This window comes from Eucalyptus grandis, chromosome 3 (genome assembly GCF_016545825.1).
Source record: "Eucalyptus grandis isolate ANBG69807.140 chromosome 3, ASM1654582v1, whole genome shotgun sequence".
Lineage (NCBI taxonomy): Eukaryota > Viridiplantae > Streptophyta > Magnoliopsida > Myrtales > Myrtaceae > Eucalyptus > Eucalyptus grandis.
Genome location: NC_052614.1, coordinates 57,348,892 through 57,370,263, shown reverse-complemented (window position 1 = coordinate 57,370,263; position 21,372 = coordinate 57,348,892). Strand labels below are relative to the sequence as shown.

General features: G+C 40.1%; 1 long non-coding RNA gene across 2 annotated transcripts; it reads right to left on the bottom strand.

Moving 5' to 3' along the window:
• Positions 1-18,108: 18,108 nt before the first annotated feature.
• LOC120291477 lies at positions 18,109-20,643 on the bottom strand. Of its 2 annotated transcripts, XR_005549518.1 has the most exons (3): positions 20,411-20,643; positions 18,346-18,965; positions 18,109-18,140 (listed from the first exon to the last, which is right to left on the bottom strand). It is a non-coding gene; the product is annotated as an uncharacterized LOC120291477 (long non-coding RNA). The 2 variants fall into 2 exon arrangements; XR_005549517.1 differs by lacking the exon at positions 18,109-18,140 and having other exon boundaries at positions 18,242-18,965.
• Positions 20,644-21,372: the final 729 nt, after the last annotated feature.

Genomic DNA, 21,372 nt, shown 5'->3' with positions numbered 1-21,372 from the left:
CTAAATGCTCAAGTAATGCTGTGCCTGTGCGGTGATGTTGATGTTGGTCCCTGTTGGGAATAACGGATCCCCAAAAACCGGATTCGACACTAAATCGAACCCCTAAAATGATTGCGGAAGACATGCCTGGGAAAATCACGTATCACCGATCCTAAAGCACACCACGTATTCGAGCGTACTTTGTTAGCCACAGATTAAGCACCGACGCCGATAAGAGGAAGAGAATTTGGCCCTGTTCGATCCAATGACAGCAATTCGTCTTGAAGGGAAGAACTGCTTTTCTTTTGGGGGAGAGAGAGAGAGAGAGAGCGGAAGAGACGTACGTACACTTATTTCCAAAAGGTGCGTCCTCTCTCTCTCTCATCCCTTTTATACGTTCCCCCATCCATGGGTCCTTATCTTGTGGGCCGGGCTTTTAGGCCCAACATGGGCGGACGGGCCTTAAGCCCATCATTAATAAAACCATCATCTCCCACTCGCACATCGTGGGCTGAACAAGATTCTCTTTACCTCTCTACAACATTCATACCGGTGAATAATCCATGTGACCAGCATACTTTGAGAGCTCGTTGCTATACATCTGTTAGGAATATATAGCAGCTCATAATGGGCGTCTCACTCTGAGTAGATTTAGTATGCAATACCCTAGATCGATCGATCACATTTATATCTCTCTTGATCTCTTTTAAACAATGATACATATATTGTATTCACAATTATAATTATCACAAAAACTGTCATAATTGGTCGACCAGTGAATACAAAACTATAATGTGATTCTTCAAAATCGATCTTCCTCTTTCCTTCAAACTCTCAATTTCAGTTCAGCTTGCTTTTCTAGAAATGTCTCATTAGATCGAATCAACTCATGACCATTGGCAACATCCTAAGATAGCAAACACTAAATAGAAATCTTGAGAATAAGTAAGAGTCATGAGGGGACTAAAATTGAGGAACTCTTCTCCTCAAGAGTCTCACACGTCATAAAAGTTGAGATCAAACTTTTTGCCACTCTTATTGGTCATCTCATGCATACGTAGTATGAAATATATATTACGGTATTAACTCCTTTCCCATGAGCGTATGTCTACACTTTCAATACCGTATAGATGATAGTTCAGACATACCCAATGTCTAACTTGAGTCCACGTATCTATTCATTCACAAAATTCATCAGAACTCACATCTGGCATCTTAGACAGATAAAGTAAAATATGTGGGGTATTTTACTTTCGGACACATTAAATATTATGTCATCATCTTAATACTTAGTTAAAGCGACATACGTATTTTAAGCTTGAGCTCTCGATTATCACCTAGATAATAAGCTTAAAACAATCTCATCTCTATTTATCACACAGTAAATAGAGGCGATTACCCATGTGAGTGGGCTAATCTTTCATCTGTCCGACATACTTCCTTAACTTAAAATAATGCACTGAGCATTAGGATGCATAAAGATCACACAAAGATTCATAGGCATTAATAATGAAACAACACTAGTTCATAAATGTGAACAACTCAGGGAAATTACAATACAGTACATCAGACTCTACGCAATCCTAGAGATTTTACATGACCACAAAACACATCTCTAGGTATTGGCTTTGTCATAGGATCTTCTACCATTCTATGCATAGATATGTACTGTAAGTTCATATCCTTTCATGCAACCATATCTTTGACAAAGTTATACTTGGTATCTATATGTTTGGTCTTGCCATGATATTTTGGATCTTTGGTGTACGTTATAGCCGCTTGGCTATCACAGTTAACCAATAATGGATTTGTAGCTTTCTCAATAACACCTAAATAATCCAAAAATCTCTTAAGCCAAACTCCTTCTTGTATTGCTGCTAATAATGCCACGAACTCAGCTTCCATCGTGGATAAGGCTATACGTTTGCTTCTTGTTTGCTCACGATATGGCGCCATTGTTCAGAAGAAAGCAAATCCAGAGGTAGATTTTCTTTCATCTAAATCTCTTCCCCAATCAGCATTTGAATAGCCTTCAAGTCGCAGATCCTTTCCTTGGTAATTCAACTTGTAATCAGCAGTTCCCTTCAGATACCTCAGTATTCTCTTAACGAATTTCCAATGTGCTGGACCTGGGTTGGATTGGTATCTACTCACCATTCCAACTGCAAAACATATGTCGGGTCTTGTACACATCATAGCGTACATCAAGCTCCCAACAGCACTAACATAAGGAACATGTTTCATTTGTTCATTCTCTTGTGGAGTCCCTGGACACAGTCTATGGCTCAATCATTCACCTTTTGCAATAGGAGTGTCTATGGGTTTACAATCTTGCATACGAAATCGTTCAAGAACCTTATTTATATATGTTTCTTGTGAAAGAGACAACGATCTCTTCAAACGATCTCTTGAAATCTTAACTCCAAGAATGTATGCAGCCTCACCCATGTCCTTCATCTCAAAGTTGGAAGACAACCAACTCTTGACAGTATTAACAAACTCCATATTGCTTCCGGCAATCAGTATATCATCAACATATAATGATATGATCGCAAATTGATCCTTGGATCTTTTGATATATACACAATGATCCTCATCAATCATTGTAAAATCATATGCCATTATGGCATTATGAAAATGTATATACCATTATCTCAATGACTGCTTGAGGCCATATATCGATCTCAAAAGTTGACATACCTTTTCTTCTTGGCCTTTCACTATAAAACCAACAGGTTGTTCCATATATATTTCTTCCTCTAATCTTCATTGAGGAAAGCAGTCTTTACATCCATCTGATGTAACTCAAGATCCATACTAGCTACTATTGCCAAAATAATGCGAATTGAGGTAAATCTCACTACAGAAGAAAATGTATCTTCATAATCAATTCCTTCATGTTGATTATACCCCTTCGCCACAAGGCGAGCCTTATGCCTTTCTATCGAGCCATCAGCCTTTCGCTTTATTTTGAGAACCCACTTGTTTCCAATAGCTCTGCGTCCTTTTGGAAGATCAACCAGTTCCCAGACTTAGTTTGATTTCATTGACTCCATTTCCTCTTTCATTGCATGAATCCATTTTTCCTTACTAGGGCAATTCAGAGCCTCATTAATATTTCTGGGCTCATCCTCATCTTGTGGAGCAACCATAAAAGTTTCCTCTACAATGTCAAAACGTCGACGGGGAATACTTTGGCGACTTGTTCGTCGTATGGGAGATTGTACACTTTGCACATCATTCCCCATTATGCTCCCACTTGGATTAGATAATGATGATGTCGTCTCATCATGTGGGTGCAATTGAGAATGAGTTGAATTCAATTCATCACTTCTCATATTACTCCCACTTGGACGAACTCCACTAATATCATTATCTTGATCCAAGGTTTCAAATATGGAGTAATCTTCCCATATTTTGCCCTTCTTAGGAAATTCATCCTCTAAGAATGTGACATCTCGTGATTCAAATTCAGTTATACTCCCACTTTCCTGCTCACCCATGAACACATACCCTTTCGAGTGTTACGAGTATCTTATGAAAATACTCTTCTTTCCTCGGGACCCAATTTCCCAAACTTGTGAGAGGACTCATGTGTATAGGCAGCACAACCCCATGGCTTAAGAAAACTTAAGTCCGGTTTTCTACCTATCCATAATTCATATGGAGTGGAAGTAACTGATTTGGAATGCACCCGATTAAGTATATAGGCAGTAGTTAACAATGCATCACTCCAAAAAGTAATAGGTAAGTTAGCATGCACCATCACGGACCTAACCATTTCCAGTAGGGTTCTGTTTCTTCTCTCTACAACACCATTTTGTTGATGAGTATATGGAATGGACAACTGTCTTTCTATTCCTTTTTCATCACATAATTTTCTAAACTCATCAGATAAATATTCTTGACCTCGATCGGATCTCTATGCTTTTATTTTCTTATCTAATTGATTTTCTACTAGGTTCATAAACCTTTTGAAACAACTTATTGCTTCAGATTTATGAGAAATCAAATAGACATCCGAATCGAGTATAATCATCTATAAAAGTGATGAAATAAACAGCCCCATGCCTTCCTCTCACATTCATTGGACCACAGACATCAGAATGGATTAAATGTAAAGGAAATTCAGCTTTTTTACCTTTTCCAAATGATTTCCTTGTCGTTTTCCCTTCTAGGCAATGCTTACATATGGGCAAATCGACTTTTTCAATGTTGCCCAACAAGCCCTCTTTGGCTAGTCTATTCATACGTTGTTGGCCAATGTGACCAAGTCTAGCATGCCACACATTCACATCATTATCATATGTATTAGGAGACGTGAGAAGGGAATAACAAACATTTGCATTAACATAATCAATATCTAATACAATGAAACCATTCAGAAAATAACCACAACCATAGTAATTTGTATCCAAAAACAAATCAACACCTCCATTATGGAAGTTCATATTAAAACCTAGTATAACCAACACTAAAACAGACACTAAATTCCGACGAATCTCCGGAGCATACATTACATCATGTAGGAACAAAGTGCGTCCACCACGCATTTTCAGTTGGCAGGTGTCAATTCCTTTCACTTCAGCTCTGGAGTTGTTTCCCACATAGATCCACTTAGTTCCAGTTAGTACTCGTCGAAATTCCATGAAGGATCCTCTATCCTTCGTTACATGGTCTGTCGATCCTGAATCCACAGTCCACAAAGGATTAGACTCAGTTAAGAACACATAACTCAACACAAAAGTAAAGTTTTGATAAGTGCAAGGGGTGTTTACCTTCTTTGGCTTACGACAGTCGCGAGCATAGTGACCCTTCTGGTCACAGTTGAAACACTTCACCCTTGCAAGCTTCTTCATTCGAGGATTCTTTCCTCATCCATGTTGGTTAAGCTTGGGTTTCTTCCCTAAAGGACCTGCTTCCTTGCCTTTCCCTTTATCAAACCAGTTAGGGCATTTGCGCTTGGAGCTCGAAGCTCCATGTGAGTTAGAACTAGCATGATAGAGTTCAGCATTCGGCTTAGCCGCCAAGAGGTGGTCCTCTTGCAGCTTAAGATGGCGCACTGCATCCTCAAAGGTTTTGATATTTTCATTATAAGTCAAGTGCACCTTCATATGCTCCCAACTCTGAGGCAAGGAACGAATCACTGCTTGCACTTGCTGCTCATCAGTGAGGACATGGCCAGCATCTTTCAGCTCATTTATCATGTTTGACATCTTTCTAAGATGTTGCTTCATAGTCTAACCATGAGGCTTCTTATAAGAGTCAAACCTAATAGTGAGCTGCCTCAGTCTGGTCACCGAAGTATGACTAAATCTTGCCGCCAATGCCTCCCACATTTCTTTGGCATTGTTAAAACGCATAAACTCTCGCATGACGTCATTTTCCATGCTGCTCGGCAACGTGATGCGAGCAAAGAGAGTTTTTTCTTTTCCATGCAGCAAAAGCTTCTTTATCTCTCTTGTCTTGTGCAGTGTTTCCTTCTTCGGGTTCTACCATGGTCGGGTTAAGAGCTTCAAGTGTCTCTTGCTCTTCCAGTACATATTGGATTTTCATGTGCCATATTTCATAGTTGTCACCATTGAGCTTTTTACCTTTGTTCAGCTCGGCAACTATGCTCTTTGTGGCTGAAGCCATTGATCTGAACACATCAAACATATATGCACGAATTATTAATGCCTATCACTTATGCATCCCTTTTGCATAGACCCATCATATTAATAAATGATTTCAAGTAAGGTTTCAGAATCAAAAGGTCACTATGTTTCTAATCATCCTCTAAAAATCCTAACTTAAAACTATCATTAATATAATTGTCTTATGCAAAATAAATTCTATGAAGCTACAAAAGCTTCTATAACTACCATGACAACCAGCAATAACAGAAAGCAAATAGTAATTGACATCCAATAAAACAATAATGCTTTCAACTAATACAACCAAGATATCGGTTGTTACATCAACAACAATCAGGTAGTAAACATTACATAATATATCCACAAAACACACTTAACAAAGATCAGCCAATACAACTAACACCAAGTCAGCACACGAGGCGGGAAAGATCATCTTTTGTTCAATTTCTTGATCTTTTCCCTTGTAATAATCCAGTAATATTCATTTACAAAGTCTATCACAATATTCTTATAAGAAGCAACTCTGTTGACATCCCATATGCGATTCAACACTCATTGCCATTCAGGTGGAAGGGTGTTCATGAAAAATCGCACCATCTCTGACTGTGGCATAAGACGACCATTCCATATGACCTTTTGAATTTTCCCGTTGACTTCAAGGACGTAATCAATTAAGTCACCACTCTCCCATCGATGATCAGTCAGCTCAGCTATCAACTTAGACAGCATTTCCTTTTGTTCATTGGTAATTGCGAGAATAGGTGTGCGCAACCTCAGGGGAGGCATTGTTCCTGCAACAAATGCAGAACAAATAAGGGATCACATATAATCCATATAAAATTAATTGAAAAAGAAACACATTCATTTCCTTTTTTTTTTGGTCAACGGTCAACGGTCGTCACGGGTCGCCGGTCGTCGGACCGATCGGACCGGACGGGCCGGTCGGGCCGATCGGGTCGAACGAACCGACCGCACGTGCGCGCGCGTGCCGGGCGTCCACGAGTCGGGTCGGGTCGGGTCGCCGGTCGGGTCGCCGGCCGGTGACCGCCCGGCCAACCGTCGTCGGCGACGTCATCGATGACGTCATCCCCAGGATGCCGACCGTTGGGTGACGTCATGCTGAAGTCAGCACGCATCGGTCGCCGATCGGCGCGTGCCGGTTCGCCCGGTCGCCGCGCGCACGCGCTGGCCAATGCCAGCGCTTCGGGCGCGTCGCGCCCACGCGCAGCGTCTTCTAGCCGCGCGTGTGGGCGCGTGCGGCGTCGCCCGGCGGCGCACGACATGTCGCCGGACTCGCCTCGATGAGCGCTTTCACCTTATGCCATCAGAATTTGATTTCGACTTACAAAAACTCGAAAAAACGGACGAACAGTGCTCGGGTGTCGAGATTTTGCGCCCCGATCCGTGTCAGCCGAATACTTTCATGAAAAATCAATCAAAAAACATGAAAGGGGTCGGGAAAACATGAACTAGGGCTCTGATACCAATGTTGGGAATAACGGATCCCCAAAAACCGGATTTGACACTAAATCGAACCCCTAAAACGATTGCGGAAGACATGCCCGGAAAATCACGTATCACCGATCCTAAAGCACACCACGGATTCGAGCGTACCTTGTTAGCCACAGATTAAACACCGACATTGATAAGAGGAAGAGAATTTGGCCCTGTTCGATCCGATGACAGCAATTCGTCTTGAAGGGAAGAACTGCTTTTCTTTTTGGGAGGGAGAGAGAGAGAGAGCGGGAGAGACGTACGTACGCTTATTTCCAAAAGGTGCGTCATCTCTCTCTCTCATCCCTTTTATACGTTCCCCCATCCACGAGCCCTTATCTGTGGGCCGGGCTTTTAGGCCCAACATGGGCGGATGGGCCTTAAGCCCATCATTAATAAAACCATCAGTCCCGATCCGGTGTTTTCTCCTTGTTCAGCTGGGCGACCTGATCCTGTCAGAAAAATAGAAAACTTGAAGATTTGGAGAATTGTATACTGTTTTTCTCTATTCCTTTCAGTATGTAATTACAATCTATTTATAATACAAAGTGTCTAAATAACAAAGGAATAAAAATATACACAATATCCCAAAGATGTACATAAAATATTCCCTATAATCAAAAATCAATTAAGATCAATCGGCATCGGCAATAGTATCTTCAACACTCCCCCTCAAGCTCGGCGGTCTATACACATCGAAGACGCCTAGCTTGTTTAATAGATACGAATGTTACCTTTGACATAAGGCCTTGGTAAAGATGTCCGCAGGTTGCTCTGCCGTTCTTATCCCTCTTGTTTTGATCACCCCACTTTGGATCTTGTCTCGAATGAAGTGACAATCAACCTCTATATGCTTTGTCCTTTCATGGAATACTGGGTTCATTGCAAGCTTAAGTGCAGCATCATTATCACAAAATAGGACAATGGGCTCCTTTATTTGTACACCAAGGTCTTGAAGAAGGCCTCTTATCCAGACTATCTCACAACTAGTCTTGGCCATTGCTCGGTATTCTGCCTCAGCGGATGATAAAGACACGGTTGACTGTTTCTTTGTCTTCCATGAAATTAGAGAATCCCCTAATTTTATACAGAATCATGTGACTAATCTTCTACTCATGGGGCAAGTAGCATAATCTGTGTCACAATATGCTGTCATTTCCATATTGTTGTCTCGAGACAGCAATATTCCCAATCTAGGACACCCTTTCAAGTATTTTATGACTTTCAGTGCCGCATTCATGTGAGACTATTTCGGAGCATGCATAAACTGACTAAGAATCTGAACTGCATAAGAAATGTCTGGCTTGGTCATGGTCAATTAAATAAGCTTTCCAACAAGTCTTTGATAAGCAGAAGGATCTTTAAGCAAAGGATCCTTGTTTATAGGTGACAACCCTTTGTTATATTCAGCTGTTGTTAACTTGATATTCTGATCGATTGGAATAACAGTCGGCCTAGATCCCGATAAACCTGCTTCTGACACAATTTCTAAGACAAATTTCCGTTGGCTAAGGCAGATGTCCTTTTTTGACCGTGCAATTTCTATCCCAAGAAAGTATTTGGGAGATCCCAAATCCTTAATATAAAACGTAGAATGCAGATACTCCTTGAATCTCTCAATAGTAGACGCATCATTTCATAATGAGTATATCGTCAACATATATAAGTAAATAGATTGACGACATACCTTGTTTCCATGTGAATAAAGCATAGTCATGCTTAGATTGCTTGAATTTTGCAGTTGTAAGTGCACTGGTAAACTTGGCATACCATTGACGAGAAGCCTGTTTGAGCCTATATAGGGATTTTCAAAGACGGCACACACTCCCCTCCCCCTGTCTGCGAAATCCTGGTGGAATATCTATATAAATCTTTTCTTCAAGATCTCCATGTAAAAAAGCATTGTGGATGTCCATTTAATGAAGAGGCCAGTCACGAATGGTGGCAATGGAAAGAATGGACCATACGGTGACTTCTTTGGCAACTGGAGAGAAAGTTTCCGTATAATCAAAGCCTTCTTTCTGTGTAAATCCCTTTGCAACCAATCATGCCTTGTAACGTTCAATGGATCTGTCTGCTTTATGTTTGATCTCGTATACCCATTTGCATCCTATGGGTCGACGATGGGAAGGTAAGCAAATAATATCCCAAGTCTCATTCTCGATGAGAGCTTATAATTCATCTTTCATAGCTTGTTGCCAACGAGGATCCGTGGCAGCCTCATCATAAGAGAAAGGTTCCTACTGTGCAGAAATTCTACTAACACAGCATCTATGTTCAGGAGAGAGATTAGGAAAACTGACACAGGAGGAAATAGGATATTGTGTACCACACCTTTTTAACGACGAACAAACGTAATCCGCTATCCATGTTGGTGGTCAAACTGTGCGTCTTGATTGCCGAAGATTAGTTGGTTCAGATGAAACATCAACTTGTGAGTTTGCAGAGGTGTCATCCGCCAGAATATTGGCTTGCAAAGATTCAGGTTCTTCGGAAATATTTGATGAAGGAAGGCTAGATATTTCATTATCCCCATCCGATGCAACATGTGCATCGACTTCTGAAGATGCTATAGGATATTTGTGGAAGCATCATCATTGATCCTTGTGAAGGATCGTCTTCATGCAAAAAGGGACGAGAAGACACCAAGGGATCTTTATGCTGTAGTGATGATAGCCTATCCTTGAATGGGAAAACATCTTCACGAAAGATAACATCTCTGCTGACAAAGAATCTTCCGGTAGATGGATCTAGAACCAAATATCATTTTTGAAGGGTAGGATATCCCATAAATATGCAAGAGAGGGCACGAGGACCCAATTTGTCCCGAGGGCCTGTGGTAGATACATAGCATAAACATCCAAAAACACGAAGATGACGAATGTCGGGACGTTTTCCAAACAATGACTCGAATGGAGTTTTCCCACTCAAAACTCGAGATGGCATTCTATTGATCAGGTATGCCGCCATGACCACGCAGTCTCCCCAAAAAATTTCAAGAATTGAAGCTTGATACTTAAGAGCTCGAGCAACTTCTAACAAATGACAATGTTTCCTTTCTTCAATCCCATTTTGTTGAGGAGTATAAACACCGGAGCTTTCATGAAGAATACCATTGGAAATGAACAATGAAGAACATTCATGATTAAAGAATTCTCATGCATTGTCAGTACGAACCCGTTGAACAGATTTGTTAAACTGGTTTTTGATCTGGACAATAAAATTTTTGAGATGTGAAAGGACTTGGGCTTTAGATTGCATAAGAAAAATCCAAGTTGCTCGAGTATGATCATCTACGATAGTTAGAAAGAAGCGTGACCCATCACGATGAGGGGTGTGATATGGGCCCCAAATATCCATGTGTAATAGAGAGAAGGCTCGAGCAGCACGTGATGTGCTTTGTGGAAAAGACATTCTAGACTGTTTAGCCAATGGGCATATAGGACACTTGGGATGAGGAAAAGCGGCACTATGGCCTAGACGCTGATGGGATAAAGAGACATTTTTATTATGATTGGCATTACATAAGATGCTCTCATTGAAGGAAAAATTCTTTGGAAATGTCGTCTAGAAATAAAATCCCTCGAAATTCGTACCCGAGCCCATCGGTGTCCCAGTCAAAGGGACCTGGAAGAGACAAATGTCAGAATAAAAAATGACCTGACAGAGATTGTCTTGACAGATCTTAGATACAGAAATGAGATTGAACTGAAAATTTGGAATGAAGAGGGCATTTTTTAGTATGATGGAAGGACTCAACTCAACATCCCCAATTTTATCTACCGAAATATCATTGCCATTTGGGAGGCGAACGGAAGTATGATTCGAGGATTTTTCTAATTTAGAAAAGAACCGTTCATCACAGACTATATGGTCACTAACACCTGAATCAATAATCCATGCATTGCTTGAAATATTGCTCATCAAACAATAAGAAATACCTGCATAACTAGGCATCTTTTCCTGAGTTCCCATCTAACTTTGGGTCCTCATGATTTGTTGCAGTTGGTCATTGCTGATGGGTTGATTCACCTTAGCATTTGCTGCTATAGAAAATTCTCGTTCCTTCTTCTCCCTGGTCTTCCATGCAATTTCCAACAATTTTCTTTGGTATGATAAGGTTTTTGCAATAATCACAAAATTTACCTTTCCATTTGTTGGAATTATTTCTGTTTGAGGATGTGGCCAAATTTTGGCAGTTGGATCGCCTTAAAACGAACGCTGATGCACCGTCAGATCGGGCCGCTGCAAGGGCGAAAGGTGGGCCGTTCGATCGCGCAAGGGAGCCGTCCGATTGCGTGAAGGAACCTCCGCCGTCAGATCCAAAGATTGAATCTCGCCCGTTGATTCCTCGCGAGCTGCCCGAACCGTCCAATTTTGTGAAATAATCTGGCCGTCCATTTGAGAGGGATAAAAAGCCTCTTCTTCCTCCCGTAACCCTAGTGTCCCCATTTTTTTCGAGAAACCTCCATGGCCCGAGAAACATCCATGGCCGGATCTTCCGGAGCTGAGTCGTTGCTCCAATGAGGCCTTGGCAGCGAGAACAACGCGGTCCTCAGTCTTCACGTACTCGGATGACGCCAGCCTCTGGGATTCTTCTTGAACCGCAAGCTGCTATATGCGGCCGAGCGGGGGAACCAGATCCATGGCCAAGATCTAGCAACGAAACGGTAAGTAGCTCTCATTCAACACGAGCAGGAAGCGGGTAACCTTCTCCCGATCTTTCATGGCCCGGTATTGGGCCAAAGTCGCCTCAGGTCCCTCTAATTTCTCTTCTGTCATCTCGATTTCGTTCCATAGGGCAGAGAGTTTATTGTATATTGCCGAGATCAATAAATTTCCCTGCTTGAGATATGATAAAGTTTGTGTTAGCGTGAAAATTTTCACTCTATCTAGCTTACCATACATTTCCCGTAAATTGTCCCAAAATTTCTTTGCATCTTCGGTCGGTGGTACTCCGGCGGCAACCTCCGCCGTGAGGCAATTTCCTATCCAGGTTCGAACAAGCTGGTTGCACTTGCGTCATTGTCGTGCAAGCCACTCGTCGGACAGCATCGGGACGGTGCCGTCCAAAAATCCATCTTTGTCTTTGGTCACGAGCGCTCGCCAGAGTTCGCGAGACCATAGGAAGTAATTCTCCGGTCCCGACAGCTGCTAGGAGATCAAACGCAGCTCCGGTCCGTCGGCGATCGCGGTGTACAGCGAGTCTCCAGGTTCTGGCCGGCCGCCGAGACCTGCAAACGGAAAAAATCTGGGTCCGTAGGCCGGGTAGGGACTGCTCGCCCCGTAGCCAGGACCCAAACCACTCTGACCCGGGAAGGTCTAGTTCGCCCCGTATCCAGGACCCGCTCTGGGTATGTGCAATGGATTTTCTTCCATCCCACCAATCCTTCCGGGCTCGATTTGAGGTAAATTTCTTAGTCGAACCTCCTTGATTTGGCTAAATTGATACAGGTACCCACCGAATGTATGGTCCTGTGAAGGGATTTACAAGATTAAATCCTGTGTTGGGTTGTACATGCTGCACGAGACCTGTTTGATTTTCTGATGGATTCGTCTGTTGTTCTGCAGGGATGATGTCTCCTCTCTGATTGTTGAGGGACTCTAGATTTCCCTCAGAAACACTGGAAGTTGAATCATCAATCTTCGACATGATTCCTCCCTAAAGAAAAGAAGTGTTGCGGAAGCTAGGCCAAGGTGGGAGGCTCTGATACCATGTCAGAAAAATAGAAAACTTGAAGATTTAGAGAATTGTATACTATTTTTCTCTATTCCTTTCAGTATGTAATTACAATCTATTTATAATACAAAGTTTCTAAATAACAAAGGAATAAAAATATACACAATATCCCAAAGATGTACATAAAATATTCCCTATAATAAAAAATCAATTAAGATCAATCGGCATCGCAACGGTATCTTCAACAGATCAACACCTAATGTACGGATACTAATTCAGTTATAAATTTTTCAATTTGACTCGTGTAGTCTTGAATCTTTTAACGATTTTCTAATGTTATTTATTTAGCCCATTCAGATTGGAAAAACTTGACGTGGAGTTTTAGTCAATGCAGGCCATCTTATGTCAAGACCATCAATATGACGTGTAGGATTCTACTCAAAATGATGTAAATGTGAGAAATTTTATAAATTATCTTGATTTTTTCTTCTTTCTTTCTTTTTTTCTTTTCTCTCGGTTAATGTTCCCCACACTCGACATGCACTAGATGTTGGGGAAAAAATGATTGGGAAAGAAGAATGGAATCAAACTTTGAGGCGTGATAACACTTTTTTTATGGAATTATTTGCCCGACAACTAAGGGTGAGCATGGTCTAGGTGGGCGGTTCCTACCTTAGAACTAGGAGCCGCCTATTAAGGACCGGATTTGCAAATTTGAAATTAAGAATTGCTTGTTGGTTCCATGGATCCACCTAAAAATTGGACTGTCGATCCAGTCTAGTTTGATTCCTGAGTAGGTCCATGGAACTAGTTCACGATCCCTACAAAATTGCATTCATCAATTAATATCATGACGAAACTAGTGTTCACGTAGAGCACTAAAGTTTGTCTAGCCTTAAATTTGGGTTGAATTGCGAGGTATGGATTTTAATTCAGGATTGAAAACTATAGGGCGGAATAAATCAACAATACTCATTAGTTAGGAATTTAATTTCTTTGAAAGTCACGGTGTAGTCCACTTAAGGTTTCCCAACACTAGGAACAAATTGAGAATTAGACTCTAAGTAGAAGTACTAACTCCATAGAATTCACAACATTAATCGCTTGATCCATCTTTTTTTCACGTCAACATAATTTAATCATGGGGATAGCTACAGAGAGACCTAATTATATTTTTAAAACGAGCCATTGACTCTTAATTTTATATCATGAGGACAAAGCACCACAACATTCATGGATATTTCCAATTAGTATCATCCATAGTCTTTGTTTCTTTATTTTATTTTGACTGAGAAAGTAAGTAAATGGATCATTAGAATAAACAAAAAGTTGATAGAGAAACTACAGACACCAGTCCGGTCCGAATAGGCAACCTGGAACCGGAAACCAAATTGGTACTCATCGATTCTAGTAAATTGGAACCGAAAACCATATTAGTCCCCATGGAAAAAGTCGATTTTGGGCTAGCCTAGTCTTGTTCTAGGCAGTTCCTAGTTCTCTTACACACCTCTACCTACAATGTTGCTAATGGTTATTGGCAAAAATCTTCCAAAATACAACAAAGCCTCTAATAAGAATACTATAAAGCAATTCAGGTATTTTTCAAGGAACTCCCAAAGGGAAACAATTGAAAAAAGTGACTATATATCCTAAACGGGGAGAATCGAAAGTTATGAAAAGTATACAATAATAATGTTCAATAAATATATTTGAACGGATCCAATCTTTCAAAGATGAAGAAGTTATGTTTGAATAGACATAACCTTCCAAAGGGTAAGAAGCTATGTTGAATACACTCAACCTTTCAAAAATTGTAAGAGCACCTAATAACCATTAGGCAAAATAATAAATTTGAAATTAAATAATAATAAAATAATCACAACTATAGGCTGTTTCAATAAGACATAATGATTATTTTATAATTATATATTCGACATTAATAAACAAAAATAATAATAGCCAAGAATTAATGCCAAATCTAATCCATGCGTACACTGACATATTTTCAATATGGTACAAGTCATCTGTTAGTTTATTTTACTGACGCTGAGTGCCCTTCCCTCAGTTACCGTCCTTTTTAGTGCCTCCATGCACAGGACCAGCGATGTATCACACGAGGAACAACAGCCAGGTGGGGACACTGACGGCGGGGGGGCAGCAGGGGGATGTGGAGGGACTGAGAAGGGTGCTGTCGTCGGACAAGGTCGTAGAGCTGAGGAGGGTGCCACTCGAGGGTGAGATACACTCGAACTCAAATGTAGACACCTCTTCTTTAAATAGTATGATTGAATCGACACATGTATCTAATTTTTCAATAGCAATTTAGATTATGTTTGCTTTTGGATAGTATGTTTACCACGTGATCTGCATTTTTTCTTCTTTTAAAATTAAACATATTGCGCTACCACATTAAATTTATTGGACTCTACTCCATGTATAAGATAAAAATTCCATCAAGATTGTTTTTCTTTATATTTGAATCCTACTATTATCATTGAACAACCAACGAACTACCTCAAATATATCGTTCTACAAATCATCCAAGCCTTAATTGATCAATCAATTATGAAGATTTTGCACTTATTTCTTTGTTTTATTTATGTTGATATTCTTTTTAATTTATTTGCTATTATTACCACTCTCTAACGAGTTTTTCTTTTTTCAGGTTGAGAAAAGCCAATGATTTGACGAAGAACTTGGTAGACAACTGATTGTCGTACTTTATCCAAGCTCATTCAAGTCTCATCTATTAATTGCACCTATGTGGGCAAGGTCAACACCCCTTGACTTCTTAGAGAAATCACGGCATTGTGTTTCAAGAATCACATTAAATAAATTTAAAGTTTAAGGATCGTATTTCATATTAAGACTAAGTTTATAAACCATTTATGTAATTATCCGTAATTTTTGTAATAGCATGATAGCATTTAGTATTTTTTTAGAGAATTGATATAAAATGTTGATGCACCAGATTAGCTAAGCTTAGGTAGACTACGAGCTGCAGTCCAGTTTCACGCCAATAACAAGCTGAAAGTCCCCTCAGGGCACCCTGCCATGGCCACTTTAGTGCGAGAATCTTTCTTGAAAGAGCAATATTTTGAGTCTGATTTCATTGAAGAAACAAAGTTTCAAAGCCTCATTGAACTTTGAGAATACGATTGGAGTTTATCTCTATGCGCTTTGAGTACGTTGTACTTTTGTGCATGTTGGTGAGTTTTACTCGTTTTGTGAATTGCGATTCTCGTTATACTCATTTTTCTACGGTGCCACTCATCTTACCACTTCTATTATTGTTCCTCGTTGGATTAGGGTATGATGTCTTGACTGAGTTATTAACTGCTCCTCATATTTGTGAACACCTGTTCTTAGGCCATAATTTATGTTGTCCAGTGTCTCGTTTCACTATTGGGCCCTATGTACTAGGAACACCTAAGTCACAATTAATGGTATATGTACAAAGTAATTAGGTCATAGTTTGATACATGTTGCTTCAATTAGGATACATTCTACCTATCCTTAAAATGCTTTTGGCATTGGACTGGGTGCTATCCTTGTATCAGATGCAGCACCCTGCACGAGTGTATACAAAAAAGTTATTGTGGCCATGAACCCCAAAGGAAGAACAAATTCGTGAGGTGCCAGGGTGAATATGTACCACTAATCGGAGAACTTTGCTTTGTACCTAAAATAAGTGTCATGATAAAAGCATCAAGGCACCTAATTAAATATGGCACATAATGGAAATACTTGAATAGTAAGAGCCTATTCTCAGATCAATGATCGTCGCGTGAAGTGAACCCGAGGTAGCGAATGAACAGAGAGGTTTCTGAAATGAAAAATCTTCAAGTTCCAACTTTCGTGGCCTAATAAACTAAGAATTTTCCATAAAATAACACTCTTGCCATCCGTGAGCAATTGGAATGAATTCGCGGCCTAATGTTTTGTCTTGAATAACATGCCTCTTCTGAAGGACTACTGTCTGCTAAGCAAAAGTAATTTTCAAACCAAACATTGGAGCTCAGAGCACTTTGGTTAATAACCACATCTTCACAGCGATTACTTTCAGTCTGATGCTCTTTTTCCGATGCGATTGAATTGAAAGGATCCATGACACGCTACCCTTGTTCAAGTCTGCAAGCTGAAGAACTAAGCCGGATTGACTTTCCTCCCAAATAATTGCGACTCTAAGCTGTTCAAATGGTCGAACTCAAGCTCAGAGCTCACCCTGAGGTGTATTAATTTCTAAATCCACCCGCCAGTCCTCGTCTTCCATGGGCTGTCGAGAGATCGTAAAATATTTGCACAGATAAGTAAAGTGGATGACTTGCCTTGCCTTGTGGTCATACTCCATGGCCTGTTGGTTTTCTACGGTATGTGCGACTCTTATGGCTTCAAGCCACCAAGCATCCATAGGGGAGCAATTTGTCGTGTTTTCATCAATGTCAACTACGTTATTAGTTATATCAGGAGGATTTGCTAGAATCAAAGAATGCTGATAAATCAGGCACGGTATCCTCCAGGATCAGACGCAGCAGCGAGCGGTAACCTGGCCTATTACTAAGCTCACTTTACCTTCATTTTCACACATAAAAGAAAAAAAAAAGGATAAATGTTGGGCAGAAATTTCCTGTACCTTTGCAATCAAGATTGTGACATTTCTTATAATATACAGCCCGGATCAGGTCCGCAACTAGATAACTAGGCCAGTCAAATTGAGGAAAAAAAAAAAAAAACTGGTCTCTACTAAAGGTAGACTTAAAGAGCACGGTTCAACACAAGAAATTTCCCATTGAAAAGAAATAGCATATTCCGCAAATGCTCTATGCTCTATGCTTATCCGCACACAGAACCTGTTCTTTGACATGCTAGAAACCATGAGTTCATGCTCTGAGAACCAGTACCAGGTTTGAATTTTACCTATACTGTGATAGACTCATCAGCATTACATGAGAAAAGGAGAAGAAATAATAGGCCTTTAAAACCAAATCATTTTCTTGATGCTACTCCGCATGAAAGGGGAAAGTGCCAATCAATAGTTTCTTTCCAAATAGGACATATCAGCCCTGTTAAAATTCTTTCAGGTAAGGTTAGCAACTTTAATATCCTACACAGTCTCAGGTAGAATTCTATGAACTATGAAGCAATTGAAATGCTTCATCACTCTGTTTATCTGAAAATAAAACTATAGCGATCACCTGATACAGTTCCAATGGAGGCCACAGATTCTATGGATTTATCCAACATTGGGAAAGGCAACTTTCCAGTTAAGTAATTCACTGAACTATCACTAACGAAAGAGTTGAAATTAAGTTCTTGCAAAGCAAGATGTATCTTCCCAAATCAATATTAACCTGCGCAGGGGAGAAAAAGCCCATCACATGAGACGCCGCACAGAGTTCTAGCACACTAGTCTACCCATGCAAAGATGTTTCCAGAAATTAGCTCCACCAACTCAAGACAACTAATATTTTTGCTGATAATAACAAGTACAGCAAATCATATGAATATAGTTCATAAAGGGACCCGATACAAGAACTAATTCAAATTTGTAACTACCTCCGCATCGAACTGAAGTTTCTTTCCACAATCCAACTCCATTTGCAGACTAGGATCTTCTGACAATCAAAATCCACAATGCAGATCAAAGAAGCCATGATCATGTCTTCCTCACACTGTCAGGAGAGAGTAGGCGCATTTTGAGTGTCAATGAGCACATGAACCTTTAAAGAGCAAATGGGATAGAGTCATCACTATTTCAAGCACTATCACAATAAATTCTCTTCTCTGTGTGCACATGCACATTTTCTCATGTGTGAATCTAACTTTCTCAAATGATACAAAGGCATAAAAGAACCCTCTGCTGGTAGTTTTGAGGAACATTTTGAGTGAACTAGGAACAGTTCATCACACCCATGTTCCAAAGATGCCTCATGAGTCTCTAGACCTCAATTACAAGGAGTAACGTACCATGTCCTTGCATTTGAAATGCCCAATCGGCAGAAGGATAGAACTCTTGCCTGCCTTGGATGATAGAGCCAAAGAAAAGCATCAATTCCTTGAATAGACAGCAGATTCCACAAATATCTGACCTGTCGATGGGCTGGAATCTTTCTCGATATAAACAACTTTTCATATCTTCTGTCTGTTTCCCTTTCACTAGAAATCCATGAACATACCTGTCAATTCATCATAAGAACATCATGGTTGCATGCAATGTTATATTTCACCAAAAAACGTGTGCATGCATGAACATATCAACCAGAACACCCCCGGGAAAAATAAAAATAATAATAATAAACAAAAGAAAACGCCCACACACACAGTTCCAATAGTTCAGTAAAGTTGTAAGAATGGCTGTAAAGTGAAGTATGCAGGCATCAAAGATATATGTTAATCTTGAGGGATGGGTAAACTATCTCAAAACAGGTGGCTAACTTGGAAGGCACAATAATAATATTTACACAGAATAATTGAATTTGCAATTGTCTCTACCACACAATAACTAAAGCTTCTTGTCAAAGCAAACCTCCGAAATTAATGCACCCACATGGGAGTTGTCCTTAAAAGTAGTCTTTGGTATCAAATGACAAGAAAATTTTTCTGCATACAAGCAGTGCTGTTATTGACATCACAGTAAACTTGTCATATTCCTTGGAAAGATTTGACATATACAAGGGAAAAAAAGGTATAACACGAGATATTCCCAGTGTTTTATTGATAGGCAGATGTAGTAATCATAACACACATGCTGACTCATCAAGTCACAGATTCTTCCCTACCTGAATCTCAAATTCACTTCAAATCTGACACATGGTTCTAGTGTACTATGCATAAATCATCTTAGCTGGGACATTTACATCACTCAACCAGTACTTTCCAGTGACCTAGCACCGTGAAATTATAACCAGTCTTCAGCTGCCCCTTCTCTCTGACATTATGCCTGCAAATTGTGACTCGAGGTAGGAATTGGCTTCAAAGAGGGGAGAAAAAGAAAATCATCGCGGCAAGGAAAGCATCTGGGTAATGTTCAATGCAGCTCCAATACTTGATGGTCATTCAAAAGAAGTATCATACTGAACTAGTCCCCGAAATGGAAAAGATCAATTGAATTATGTTGCCTAAATAGCTCAATCTAAGATAAGCACAAAATGCAATATGTTCCCCGTCAATCCTATTCATGAAATCAAAATTGTCTCGACTTCCAAAAGGGGGACATCATTCAAAGTTATAACATTTTTTTATTTCCAACTTCATAACTGCTTTTAGGTGCAATATTCCTCAAAAATGAAATGTTAAGGTAAGTCACTACTCAAACAAAGATGGACCATACAAGTGTCAAAGACTCCATATAAGGCTGCTTTTCTTCAATAAACCTAACACAGTTCTCTTGCATCAAATGTGAAAGGTCTCAAGAAGAACAATGGAAATTTGTAGCTGGAAGGCACCATGAAAAAGAACAAGACGGCCTTTCACTTGATGGGGTGTCTACACAAATTTATGTAAAGATATCCAATGGCATAAAGATGAATCTCATAGTATGTGACTATGTATTGCATACACCACCCGTGACTACTGATGCAATGAAAGTTAATAGGAGTAGCGAGATACAAAGTCAGCCTACCTTCAGTTGAAGAATTGAGCTTCACTGCCCATTCTTGGTTTCCTTGGATTGAGTACTTGTCAAGCAACACCTCCAAGACAACCAATATCATAAGATCATCCATCTCATCTCCATTTTTATCAGCATTTTTCCTCTTATGGAACTCCAAATCAAAGTCTAAGTGACAAGGCAGACCCTGCCAATCTCCGGAGATAAGAAGGTAGTCATTCAAGTACCTCAAGGCAAATGGAGGCTGTGGCAGAAGATTGAACCCGTTGTTTTTGACGTTGCATGCGATTAGCGTACACATTCAACCTGGACTGCTTTAAAAAATCAAGAACTGAAGCACAAAAAAAGCAACAGGACAAAGAAGCCGAAGCATAGAAATGGCACAGCCACTGTCCATTTCAAATAAGACCCGTTCAAAATCTGTTCACCCAACTTCTATTCTACTTATTTTAGGACAGTTGACATGTGAGAATATTCTATCAAACAAATAGTAATACTCCTTACATGAAGGATCAGAACCCAAATCATTCAAAAGTGCCTCAAAGCCAAGACAAATTAGGCCAGAGCAACAGCTGGGAAATTATACCAGTGTACACGAATCACATGGCATAATGGCATACAATAAGGACTGCAGCTGAGCTTTTCCAGAAGCAGTCTGGACTCACAATATTCCCCGTATGGATAGCTAAAATAATCTCGGTAGCAGAAGAACGTATCAACCAGTGATGACATATCAGTCACCTTGATATACCTTATATACCCAGCAATATTCAGAATCTTTACATTAGGACAAACTAGCTCCAGATCCCCATAGAAATAAATGGTTAAATGTTTTATATCTGATCGGGTAAGATCAAGCTTATTCAAAACACTGCATCCCTCCAAATTTAACTCTTCAATAGATAGGGCACTACAGAATTGGGATTGCGGAGGCTGTGGCAATATTCAAGAGACAATTCTTTTAGCAATGGGCT